This window comes from Heterodontus francisci, chromosome 11 (assembly GCF_036365525.1).
Source record: "Heterodontus francisci isolate sHetFra1 chromosome 11, sHetFra1.hap1, whole genome shotgun sequence".
NCBI lineage: Eukaryota > Metazoa > Chordata > Chondrichthyes > Heterodontiformes > Heterodontidae > Heterodontus > Heterodontus francisci.
The window spans coordinates 18,856,834-18,869,130 of NC_090381.1; positions in this window are offsets into that span (position 1 = coordinate 18,856,834).

Genomic DNA, 12,297 nt, shown 5'->3' on the forward strand with positions numbered 1-12,297 from the left:
GGCAATGTAACACAACTTTATAGAATAAACTAGAAACAGGAATACCAGTAGGCCATTCAGCCCCTCGAGGCTGTTCTGTCATTGAAGTGGGAATAGTGCTGGACGAAGAATACAATCCCTGGCAAGGTTAGTCATGCAGGATCTGGGGGTCTGAGCTGGACATGGCTAGACGAGATTTGGAGGAAAACCCAAGGCAGACGAGGCCCAGGATTTCTTTGTTGGACCATGAGGGCACAAATTCATTGCATACCTGGGCCTCTTCAGACCTGTTGATGCTTGCTGCTGGCTTTTGCTGGCAGCACAGACACTGTGTGCGATTCTTGCATTGCAAGATTAACTTGGTGTGGGGCGCCAACTGCTATCATGAAACTCTGACATTTCAATATTTATGATTCCCTGAACTGCCACCATCGAGCAGCCTAACTGCACCATAACACTCGAGAGTTTAAATGCCGGTAGGCGGAGATGCCGCGACGATCGCCCAGCTGCCATTTTAAACATCTACTTCACCTCTGTCATTCCTGCCAACAGAGCAGGGTTAAAATTGGCAGTTAAGTGTAGAAGACAGTCTCAAAAGAAGAGACATAATTCTACATATGGTGATCCTCTTAACAAAGCAAAAGGGGAATTGATATGGAAGGTGACACTGTGTAATCCTAACCCTAACCCAAACCCTGTGTAACCCTAACCGTAATCGTAAAAAACTGGTGAGATGAGAATACGAGCACAAGAGGTGAGAACCACACTCCTGTTGCACTCCCCAGCCAACTCTAACTCTAACTCGAACTCGAACTCTAACTCTCACACAGTGCCTTTGCGTCACATACAATGAGATTATTTCCAGGCATTTCCTGTTTCACGCCTTAGACTATATAACTAAGAACAGATGGTACTGTGAAGGAGAGACCCTTTCAATACCCTCCCTGAACCCAGTTTGTAAACAGATTTAAACCATGTTTATAACTTTTGGCATTTTGATATCCAGAAAGAATGGAATATATGATGAGGTATTTGTTTGATACCAATTATATCCCACCTTCTAGAAGTGACCATAACTAATCAATCGTCAGTGAATTATCAACTTGTAGCTAATGCACTCAGTACCTGTCCTCTTCAGTAAATGGTTCTGTGTGTTGGATTATGGAAATAATTGCTATATGACATTGGCTGGGTGGAATTAGTATACAAACCAATCTTATTCTGCGACTTTTGGCTACCATAAAGCAAAGATCAAGTGAAGGCAGGGAATTGAGAACAAACTGTTAGCACTAATGTAATTCAAAGCCCAGTATTTGAACTTTGCAATTTACACAAAGCAGCACAGGGATTTGAAGGTGAAAATAGAGGACAGCAATTATCCATTCTGACTGTCAGTGATAAGAGAAGCCAGCGTATGAAGGTGTTATATGTTTATTATGTTTTTTCCAGCAATAATCCATTGGGACGTTTCGTGATATTTGCAGAATCTCACCCAATCTCACCCTGAGCTGGTGCAACACTGAGTCTTATCAAATAGCATCATTGGAAAGCAAATAAACACAGGTCAAGAAAATCCCAATAGTCAGAACCCTGAGGAGAGATGTTAAATGCATCTTAGAAATCCAAACTTCTAACAAGATAACGCTTTGTTCCTATACACATGTCCAACTATGTTAGTCACCTCACATTGTGTGTTGACCTTTCTATTTTCCCAATCGGTCTTTTTACACCTCAAATGGCTACAAATTTGATTTCTCTTTAATGTAGTTTAAGCATTCCTACTCACTCATAAAATTTCTCTACTTTCTTACTCTTAGCTTGGCAAGTCTATCGTTTAAATGGTAAACATCAACGCTCTCCAACATTGGCGCACTGTGTTTGCAGTATGTATCATCTACAGGATCACTGCACCAACTTACCAAGGCTTCTTCGACAGTGCCTCCCAACCCTGTGACCTCTACCACCTAGAAGGACAAGGGCAGGGGGTGCATGGGATCACCACCACCTGCAAGTTCCCCTCTAAATCACACCACCAGCCTGATTTGGAAATATATCACCTTCGTCATCACTGGGTCAAAACCCTGGAACTCCTTCCCTAACAGCAGTGTGGGTGTCCTACACCAATGAACTGCAACATTTCAAGAAAGCAGCCAACCACCACTTTCTCAAGGCAACTAGGTGTTGACAACAATGCCCAAATCCCAAGAATGAATGTTAAAAGAGTGGTGATAAGGTAATTGAAGAAAATGTCACTTCCTGCAAAGAAAGGAAAGACTTTAGAGTACATTTATATCAAAATTCTTCAATTCATCTTCTTGCCTTTACTCGTCTTTCACTACCTGTTTTGTTTATTTTTAGTTATTTATTTATTCTATCTCTGGATTTCTCTCCCGATCTACTACATCCATCACATTTACTCTAATTTCCTTATTTGTATTTTAGACTTTACTTTGTTGTTCCAAGCTTATCCTTATCACTTTCTGGTTTCCTGATTAATGAGGTACTGGCTGGGAATGACTGGGCACCAGATACCATCAGGTATTCTCAACGTGCTTCTTTCCTCGTGACAATTCTCTATAATTAAATGTGCCCTTCAGTTGGCTTGTGTTACCTCCAGGCTTCTCATCTCACACAAGACCAAGCTAGCAGAACAAGAGGAGCAGAGTACAGATCACATCAAAGACACTGACCACAAAACAAACTAAAATTCTTGCAAATCTATATCCACAATTTATCTTATAGATATCAGATATCAGCCATGAGTCCAGAATAATGGCTGCAGATTCCTTACGCATGTCAGTTAAGAGTCTTAGAGTCATTACGGCACAGAAGGAGGCCATTTGGCCCATCAAGTCCATGCCAGCTCTCTGTAGCGCAACCCAGTCAGTCTCATTCCCCCACTCTGTCCCTGTAGCTCTGCAAATTTATTTCCCTCAAGTGCCCATCCAATTTCCTTTTTGAAATAATTGATTGTCTCCACTTCCACCACCCTCGTAGGCAGCGAGTTCCAGGTCAGTACCACTTGCTGGGTAAAATTTCATACTCACATTGCCCTGCATCATATGGATGAGAAAATGGGTAACTCAGGCAAACAGAGTTTAAGATGAATGATAACAGAACTGTGAGTGACAAATTGGAACTGACCTGGTACATTGCCCAACCTCTGCAGTATCCTCCAAAGGAGCACTCCCTAAACAGCAATAGACATCAGGGCCGTTCATTCAGGTCATAGCAAGTCCCCTCAATCCCTGCTTTCTTTTGTACTAAATGACGGAGTCCTGAGTTTCCCCTCCCCACACCACTTACAGACATGGCTACCCTCTCAAGTGGATGTAAATGATTCCATGGCACTATTGGAAGAACAGAGAGATTCCAGGTCAACATTTATCCCTCAACAATCTCTCCAAACACTGATTACGTAGTTAGTTATCATATTTGCTAAGTGTTGGGACCCTGCTGTATATACACTAGCGACCACATTTCCCTGCAAAATGTCAAACATAATTCACTGGACGTGAAAGGAAGCTTTAGGATGACTGAAGAACACGATATGGTGGTACAATTTTTCCTTTCCTTCACAGCAGATTTTAAACCTCAGCACCTGGCAAGAATGATGTGGGGAGGGGATGGTGGGGGTTAAGATGATGGGGGGAGGGTTTCTCACTGTGTTCCCGCAACCATTTTAACTTGCATGTATTCAGGCATGGGAAGGCTACCCATCTTAGAGGAGTGGGGGCCTAATTTAAATGGTAGTGTTTACCCAATGACATAATTGTAGCACACATGCCATTGTAACTGCAAACCCTAATAAGGTCACATAGTTTCCAATCTCCTAGGATCCAAGCCACAGAAGGTAAGAGGGATTTTCATAGTTTTTTAAAGGTTCTTAGTGGATCAAGAGAAGCAGGAGTGCAGCCTACAAAGGTATAATGGGCTTCCCTTGCCCTGGGCTTCCCCCTTCCCCAGTCATGGACCTGCTGACTCTTTCGCCCACTCCAAAATCCAACTTACCTCGGCATGAATTGTTTCTGTGGGTCCCCAGTGACCCCCACCAGCTGTAATGACAGGCCCATAGCCTTCAGGTGGGAATCAGTGGCTAGGCCTGTAAATCAGGCCCGGGTGTTAAAATCTTTCACACGGAGGGATCTGGACAGCTCATTAATTCCACCACCCCGCCACCACCACCACCACCCCCACCCCCCCCCCCCCCCCCCCCCCACTCCATCCTCTTCCCAGCCTGACTGAAAATGGCCCCTGGAGTTTTAGAAGGCAATAATAAATGAGTTCAGAAATTATAAACCACAAAACCCAACTGTGGTCACTTCCATCTGTAGTGGTAGCCAGCAATTCAAATAAAGATCTCAAAATCAAACCATATAACATCGACTAAATGTTCACTCTATCATGTGAGCTCGACTGCAATCCCAATCTTACATTATTATCTAGTAATTTGAACTGATGGGTAGTTCCATAAAATGTCAGTACAGTGTAACATGAAACTTGTCATCTAGTAGCCAAACGTACATACGTTCCATCACAAAAAATATTGCCATGGAAACAGCAGCCTATCACACACCAGCCATTGTTAAATCAACCCAATCTCACTCACTATGTACCAACAATCCCAATTTACTGTAGGTACCCCTTTCGATTTATCAGTTATTAGTCTTTCAGGCCTCTTTGAAAAAAATTAAGTGGTTAAAACCACTTTTTAAACAGCAAAACCTCCTTTAACTTCAATCTGAATCCAAAGTTCAAGGACATATGTTTCCTACTCTGGCATATCGCCAAACATTTAACTAATTTCTATCTTTCAAGTGTAGATGATTAACTTTCAGTCTCATTAAAAGCCTTAAAAATAAACCCATCAAGAACCACAACTAGAATTACAAGCATGAATTATGTGAAGAGCATCTTGGATGGGAAATAGACTGTATACTGTCACTAGTGAGCCCAACAGAAGACATTCATTACTTGTATCGCTTGTGAGCCATTAAGTCGGCCTCAAAAGTGTAATCAACATTTCCTCACCCTGTGTTCTATATGTATGATGAACATAAAAGTACAAACAGAAGTTAAAATAAAAATACAAGCCCTAAATGAAGACTGCATAATGTGTCCAATAAGTTCACACCAATATGGTTCATTAGACCAAAGGGATTGTACTTCTCAATTCATCCAGAGTTTAAATTAAACAAGATTCTTTGTTGATTATGAAGAGTTAGTCGTAGTCAAAACCATGTAGCAAAGCCAGAAACACAACATGTCTCGGGAACCCCATACCCAATCCCAATGGCTGCTTTTCTGCTCAACTTCGAATGAAGCACTCGCTACCATGTGAAGTGGTTGAGGCAAACAGCATTGATGTACATAAGGGGAAACTAGATAGCACTTGAGAGAGAAAGGAATAGAAGGATGTGGTGATGAGTGAGATGAATTAGTGTGGGAGGAGGCTCATGTGCAGCATAAACACCGGCATAGGCCTGTTAGCCAAATGAACTGTTTCTGTGCTGTAAATTCTATGTGAGGCCCTATCTTGCCATAAGTCCCCTTAAATTGAGGTATTTAATAAGCTGCCTGTATATACAATGCACAAAACATCATTGAAATAGTAACGCTCTAAAACAATTTATAACAATTACCTGGAAATAATGTTCGTCACTAGGAACTGTTCTCTTGTTGATCTGAGATTCTGATATGCCCAGAAATCCATCCCTCATATCTGCATCTCCAAACCAAACTCTTGAGAAATCCACACAGGTAGAATGTGTGTCTGACAGATAATGATATGCACATTCTCTCCCCTGTTGAAACATACCCCACCTAGTTTCGACAAGGTTAAGGAACATAAGACCAAGAGCAGTCCATTCTGCCCCTTAAGATTGTTCCAGCATTCAATTAGGTCATGTCTGATCTAAAATTTTAACTCCATCTACTCACCTTGGTTCTATAACCCTTCATAAACTTACATAAAAAATATATATCAATCTCAGCTTTGAAATTTTCAATTGATCTCCAACCCCAACAGCTTTCTGGGGGAGAGAGTTCCTGATTTCCACTACCCTTTGAGTGAAGAAGTGCTTCCTGATGTCACAGGAAAGGCCCGGCTTTGCTTTTAAGATTACGCTCTCTTATTCTGGACTCATCCACCAGAGGAAATAGTTTCTCTCTATCTACCCTATCAACTCCTTCAATCATCCTCAGCACCTCAATTAGACTGTGGGAGTACCTTTATCACATGCACTGCAGAGTAACCAGGGAGGGCAACAAATTCACCCTTTCTAGTGTCACCCACATTCTGAGAAGGAATAAGAAATGTTTGTACTGACAGTGACAGGGAGATAGCACCAGGGCTCAGAACCATGGATTCTGTAATGGCCAGTTACCCTAATGACTACTCTCTGGTGATCATAGTAGGATTGTAAAGGATTACAAAGTACCAAGTATTTACAGCCCAGTGGCAGGCCATTCGGCCCAGCAGGTTTATGTCATTGTTTATGTTCCACATAAGCCTCCTCCCACCCTAATTCCCCAACTCTATCAACATATCCTTCTATTCCTTTTGCCCCTTAAATGCATCAATGCTATCCACCTCAATCACTCCCTCTGGTAGCAAGTCCCACATCATAACCATACCCTACATAAAGAACTTTCTCCTGATTAATGTACTGGATTTATTAGTGACTGTCCTATATTTATGGCCTCTAGTTCTGGTCTCACCACAAGAGGAAACATCTTCCCTATGTCTACCCTATCAAACCCTTTCATAATTTTAAAGACCTCTATCGGGACACAAAGCTCAATCTTCTCTATTCTAGAGAAAAATTAGCCCCTGTCAATTCAATCTTTCCTGATAGGTATAACCTCTCAGTTCCAGTATAATTCGAGTAAATCTTTATTGCATCTTCTCCAGTGCCTCTATATCTGTTTGGGATAGAAATGCAATACTGTACCAATGTGCCTCCTGACTTGCCGTAGTCATGTGACCACTACCATGAGGCACTCTGACTGCAGGCGGCCATTACAGTCAGTTTCATTAAAGAGAGTACACAACAGACCGATGTCCTGTGAGCTCGTGCCAGAACTGGGATGAAACGATGGCCTGACAGCATCAAGGACACTCCTGTGAGTGTTGTCAAGGTCACAAGAGCATATTTGGGCTTACAGAGATGAATTGACAGCCCAAGGTGGCATCTTGTACAAAGGAAATAGAGGCATTATCCCTAAAGAGTTAAGAGGAGAGCTGCTAAAGTGCAACCATGCAAGCCACCAAGGAATTGAGTCGGATCTGAGGAAGGAAAGAGAAAGCTGTATTGGCCAAACATGAGCAATGAAATCAAGGACCACATCAGCCAGTGCAGTGCCTGTAACGAATATCAAGCTGAGCAAGCTAAAGTGCTGCTGATGACACATGACATCCCAGACAGAGCTCGGATAAAGCTGGGAGTCGACCTCTTCACTCTCACAGGAACTGATTATCTTGTCACTGGAGACCAGCTGACTTCAATGACTACTGGTGAAATTGTAGAATGCCTGAAAGCACACTTCAGTTGTTATGGCATTCCAGACATTGTGATAAGCGACAATGGCCCTCAGTTTACGAGTGAAGAATTCAGCCACTTCACAAAGGATTGGGAAATTCAATACCATACATCATCTCCACACTATCCCCAGTCCGATGGAAAGGCTGAGGCAGCAGTGAAAATTGCCAAAGGAATCATAAAGAAAGTGAGTAAATCTGGCACAGATGTATACATGGTAATCCTCGAATGGAGAAACACACCTACTGAAGGCATAGAAAGTAGTCCAGTACAAAGACTAATGTCACACTGCACCCAAACTACTCTTCCAATAGCAAAAAACCTACTGAAACCAGAAGTAGTAGCAGACGTGAGTGACAAAATCAAGGTGAAATGGTAGAAAGCTAAATTTCAGTTTGACAAAACCACCAACCATTGCCAGAATTAAGCATTGGAGATCCAGTCAGGGTAGAAACCTTTAATGCTCTCAACAAGAGTCAGCCCAAGTGGCAACTTGTGACCTGCGTAGAGCAGATGTCACCTCGATCGTATGCGGTGGAAGTGAACGACCAGATATACCGTCACAACCGCAGACACATACGCATAACTGGAGAAGCAGTTCCATCACAGCAGGTGGCCAATCAGGAAAATAAGAATTCACCAACTGCACAGACAACAGAACAACCATCAGCCCCAGAGGTCCACAGCACCCCAACAACGGAAATGGAATAATAACAGTTACCGTGGCAACAAGTGACAAGGGAACAACACTCGCTGGAGAAGGAAAATCAACCAGATGAACAACCAATGACAACACGCATGCACACCATTAAGAAAGCATCACGATTTAATGGCTGTGTGTGCAATGCATGTGCAGAGGCTGACAAGAATGACAAACTACTAATGCATGAGAACAGTTGTGTGCATAGTGAGTAACTTGGGCAAATCACAGTGTAAATTATAATGCATGCAAATTTTTTTTTATGAAAAGGGAATGTTTGGGATAGAAATGCAATACTGTACCAACATACCTCCTGGCTTGCTGTAGTCATGTGACCTCTACCATGAGGCACTCTGACTGCAGGGGGCCATTACAGTCGGTTTCATTAAAGACAGAGTACACACCAGACTGGTGTCCTGTGATTTCGTAACAATATCCTTTTTAGAATATGGAGATCAGAACTGTTCATAATGAGACCAGAACTGTTTAAAGTGGAGACTGAAATAGTTCACAGAATAGGGCTATATGGTCTAATCTCTGCAACCACTGACATCTTTTGCCACAGCAATTACATTTGTGTCCTAAAGTGCTGAACCCAATGGTGTGGTTCAGTTATAAACAAAATGCAATGTTAAAAATGGATCTCCAACCACACCTACTAATCCATAGCATAGGCCATAGTCACAACCTATTGGAATAGCCATTAAAATTGAGGGAAAACTGGCAACAAGGAAAACATTGAAGGTCAGAGCAGATCCTCTATCAAAACATCTGTAAATCTACTGCCATATATCCTGTGGAAGAAACTTGACCCATCTTTCTTGCTCCTTCCACCTGCCACTTAAAGTAAGCCAGAGAAATGAGGAAGACATTAAAATACTCTGGCACAATATGAAACAAGTTGTGTTTGAGTTTCTACCTTTTCCAGTTAATTATATCAGTGCAATCTGGTCACAATCAGCCAAACCAGCACAAAATTGATCACAGACGACTGGCCAAACGTGAAGCTACAGCACAGGAGTACATGCATGCTAAACAGCGTAAGCAGCATGTGATAGAGCTAGGCGATCCCACAACCAATGGATCAGATCTAAGTTCTGCGGTCCCGGCACATCCAATGGAGAATGGTCGTGAACAATTAAACAACTAACAGGAGGAGGAAGCTCCACAAACTTCCACGTAATCAATAATGGGGGAACCTAGCACATCAGTGCAAAAAAAAAGGCTGAAGCATTTGGAACCATCTTCAGCCAGAAGTGTCAAGTGGAAGATCCATTTCAGCCTCCTCCTGAGGTCCTCGGCTCACAGATGCCAGTCTTAAGCCAATTCGATTCCCTCCACATAATATCAAGAAACAGCTGAAGGCACTGTATACAGCAAATGCTATGGGTCCTGACAACATCCTAGCTGTAGTATTGAAGACCTGTGCTCCAGAACTAGTCGGACCCCTAGCCAAGCTGTTCCAGTACCTCTACAACACTGGCATCTACCCGACAATGTGGAAAATTGCCCTGTCCACAAAAAGCAGGACAAATCCAATCCAGCCAATTACTAAGTCTAATCTCAATCATCAGCAAAGTGATGGAAGGTGTCATTGGCAGTACTATCAAGCAGCACTTACTTAGCAATAACCTGCTCACCAATGCTAAGATTGTGTTCTGCAAGGGCCACACAGCTCCTGACCTCATTACAGCATTGGTCCAAATATGAGCAAAAGAGCTGAAGTCCAGAGGTGAGGTGAGAGTGACTGCTCTTGACATCAAGGCAGCAGTTGACCGAGTATGGCATCAAGGACACCCAGCAAAATTGAAGTCAATGGAAATCAGGGGGAAAACTCTCCACTGGTTGGAGTTATACCTAGCAGAAAGGAAGATGGTTGTGGTTGTTGCAGGCCAATCATCTCAGCCCCAGGACATCACTGCAAGGATTCCTCAGGGTAGTGTCCTAGGCCCAACCATCTTCAGCTGCTTCATCAATGACTTTCCCTCCATCACAAGGTCAGAAGTGGGGATGTTCGCTGATGATGGCACAGAGTTCCATCCCATTCACGATTCCTCAGATACTGAAGCAGTCCATCTCCACATGCAGCACGACCTGGACAACATTCATGCTTGACTGATAAGTGGCAAGTAACATTCGCGCCACACAAGTGCCAGGCAATGGCCATCTCTAACAAGAGAGAATCTAACTATTGGTGTTCAATAGCATTACCATTGCTGAATCCTCCACCAGCAACATCCTGAGAGTTACCATTGACCAGAAATATAACTGGACCAGTGTATAAATACTATGGCTACATAAGCAGGTCAGAGGCTGGGAATTCTTCAGTGAGAAACTCACTTCTTGACTCCCCGATGCCTATCCACCATCTACAAGGCACAAGTCAAGAGTGTGATGGAATACTCTCCACTTGCCTGGATGAGTGCGGCTCCAACAACACTCAAGAAGCTCGACACTATCCAGGACAAAGCAACCCGCTTTTTCGTCACCCCATTCACCATCTCATACATTCACTCCCTTCACCATTGGCACACATTGGCAGCAGTGTGTGCCATCTACAAAATGCACTACAGCAACTTGCCAAGGCTCCTTTGACAGCACGTTCCAAACCCATGACCACTTAGAAGGACAGGGCAGCAGATGCATGGGAACACCACCACCTGCAGGTTCCCCTCCAAGCCACACACCATCCTGACTTGGAGCCATAATGTTGTTCCTTTACTGTTTGTGGGTCCAAACCCTGGAACTCCGTGCCGAGCAGCACTGTGGGTGTACCAACGCCACATGGACTGTCGTGGCTCAAGAAGACAGCTCACTATCACCTTCTCGCAGGCAATTTGGGATGGTCAACAAATGCTGACCTTGTCAACAATATTCACATCCCATGAAAGGATAACAAAAACTATTAATTGAATTGGTCCCGGTTTCTTATAAATGGTTACCAGCTATTTGAAATAAGGTTTCTCACAGCTGGTGGACTCTTATTAAAAAGAATTATTTTTGGTGATAATCCCATTTTTAGCTGTACTATTCAAACCGCACCAGGTTATCACTCATCAATACATCATGCAACACTTTTCAATGGATAAAACTGAAACTATTCCATTCAATAACACTGCCCAATTGCATTGGTTCATGGAAGATTTGGAATTTGTGATTATGCAAATTAATTTTAGTAGCCACTTGTTGTAACCTAGCTAGCAAAATTCCAAGCACATTTTAGGCATAATTTCCTGATTGCACCCAAAGCAGAAACACCACCCTGCTTTTATTTAAACTCATAACAGATAAGCCTCTTCGATTAAAGACTTAACTTTAACAATGAACTCATATGACAAGCAAATTGCCATCAACAAGAGCTAAATAATACTATTAAAACAGCAAAAATACAAGTAAATGACTGGAGACCATATATTGTGGCTGGAAATGAGACTGTGGAATGTCTGCTTGCTTCTGATCGTGAGTCAGTCCCCTTGGGCTGGAGGATGTTGTGATGGGATTTCTCATTTCCAGCCACAAAGAGGAAGATTGTGCAGGTGTTTGCTTATCTCAGCCGGGAGCAGTAATCAGTAAACACAGACAGAAACAAGAGACTCTCCAAGAGTTCTAGCTCCCCCTTTTGGAGATGACCGTATCTGTACTTTGCTACAGTCGAGTCTTTTCCAATTTACCAAAGATGGAAATTTGAGACCTTTTTGGAAAGGACTTGAGGGCTCAGTAGTGGACAACCCCAGAGACTGCTGCACAGACCATGAAGTCTCTAGTTCAATTCCTAGCTGAGTTATTCACACCCCAGCTCCATAGGCTGCAGGGAGGCTACAATGAGCCTGGGCAGGGGCTGATTGGCGGAAATCAGCCAGGGTTCCTGCTAACTAGTGGTCTCTGCTGCAAAGTTAATTTGTGTGAGGGCAAGGCCATGCTCGGCAGTGATTCTTCCGCCACCCCCCATCAACCGACTGGCGAATCGTCTGTTGACATTCACAGTCCATGAGGAAGGGGCAAGAGCCAGAGAAACATAGTAAAAGATCGTACTCGAAAGGGTGACTTTTGAGGTACCTTAGGATAAAAATAGGATCT